Genomic DNA, 1,997 nt, shown 5'->3' on the forward strand with positions numbered 1-1,997 from the left:
ACATTAAAAATCCAAAAGCAAAAAAGTACATACAACAAAAAAAAGTTACAAGTAGAAACTGACAAGTCAACATACTGAATGAGCTTACCGGAAAATTTATAATATACTTCAAACTTTATAAGAACATAATCAAATAAAATTAATAATCTATTCTTTTGTTTGTTTGTTTTTGTGGTACCGGGGATTGAACTCAGGACCTTGCACTTGGCAAGCAAGCACTTATTCTACTGAGCTATCTCCCCAGCCCAAAATTAATAATCTAATAAATATAAAAATCGAATAACATATCTAACAAGTGAAGAAAAGTCTTTGCTGATGTATAAAATTCAAATGGAAAACTTAAAATTACATAAAATTCATAACATTCACACTATGCTTTCTGATTACACTGTCGTTAATTTATCAATTGACAATTAAAAAATGTAGCCACTTTGAGGATGTAGCTCAGTGGTAATGTGCCTAGCATGTGCAAGACCCTGGATTTGATCACCAGGACCATAAAAGAAAAAAACAAAGGATGGATGGATGGACGGAAGGAAGGAGGGAAGGAAAGGAGGGAGAGAGGGAAGGAAGGAGGAAGGAAAGAAGGGAGGGAAGGAGGGAGGGTGGGAGGGAGGAAGGAAGGAAGGAAGGAAGGAAGGAAGGAAGGAAGGAAGGACGGACGGACAGATGAATGGATGGACAGACAGAAAAAGCCCTCATTACTAAAGACTTTAAAATGGAGTTTTCAGTAGTTCATGGCTAGAAGAGGAAGTCTCAGTCTAAATTATAAAGTACGTAGAACAAAACAATCATGAAGTATATCATACCAAAACTTGTAAGACAGCCATAGCAGTTCATGCCTACAATCTGAGAACCTGGCAAGTTGAGGCAGAAACATTTCAAGTTTGAGGCCAACCTGAGAACTTAGCAAAATCTTGTCTCAAAATAAAAATTTTTAGAAGAGGCTGAGGATGAAGTTCAGTAAACAGTGCTTGTCTAGCATGCATGAATCCCCAAATTCAATATTCAGTCCCAAAACATGTGAGATACCACAAAGAATGTACTTAAAAGTAAATAGCTTTGGGGGCGGGTGGGGAAGGCTCGCCCGCAAGATCCCGAGGCACAGCTCGCGTGCCCGCCCAGGCCCCAGGCCCCAGCGCCCACCCTGTCGGCCGGCCCAGCCATGATCAAGGCGATTCTCATTTTCAACAACCACGGGAAGCAGCGGCTCTCCAAGTTCTACCAGCCCTACAGTGAAGATACACAACAGCAAATCATCAGGGAGACTTTCCATTTGGTATCTAAGAGAGATGAAAATGTTTGTAATTTCCTAGAAGGAGGATTATTAATTGGAGGATCTGACAACAAACTGATTTATAGACATTATATGACACTGTATTTTCTGTGTGGATTCTTCAGAAAGTGAACTTGGCATTTTAGATCTAATTCAAGTATTTGGAGAAACATTAGACAAATGTTTTGAAAATGTCTGTGAACTGGATTTAATTTTCCATGTAGACAAGGTTCACAATATTCTTGCAGAAATGGTGATGGGGGAATGGTATTGGAGACCAATATGAATGAAATTGTTACACAAATTGATGCACAAAATGAACTGGAGAAATCTGAGGCTGGCTTAGCAGGGGCTCCAGCCCGTGCTGTATCCTCTGTAAAGAATATGAATCTTCCTGAGATCCCGAGAAATATTAACATTGGTGACATCAGTATAAAAGTGCCAAACCTGCCCTCTTTTAAATAAAATATTAAAAAGGCCACTCCCAGGTAAAAACCAGGGGGATAAATCATTTAAGTTTACCATACACTTGTTTACCAAAAATAGAGGAGAAAAGTCTTAACTTTTTGCTCTTGGATTTAAGTCAAGGTACTGTATAGAAGTTGTGTAAAATCAGTATGAAAGTTCAATGTAGGGGCCAGGGAGATGGCTCAGTGGAATAAGTGCTTCCCTGGCAAGCACAAGGGTCTGAGTTCAATCCCCAGTTCCGCCAAAAAAAAAA

General features: G+C 39.4%; 1 pseudogene; it reads left to right on the forward strand.

Moving 5' to 3' along the window:
- Positions 1-1,070: 1,070 nt before the first annotated feature.
- LOC101584855 lies at positions 1,071-1,902 on the forward strand (annotated as a pseudogene).
- Positions 1,903-1,997: the final 95 nt, after the last annotated feature.

This window comes from Octodon degus, unplaced genomic scaffold (assembly GCF_000260255.1).
Source record: "Octodon degus isolate 3935 unplaced genomic scaffold, OctDeg1.0 scaffold00010, whole genome shotgun sequence".
NCBI classification, from domain to species: domain Eukaryota; kingdom Metazoa; phylum Chordata; class Mammalia; order Rodentia; family Octodontidae; genus Octodon; species Octodon degus.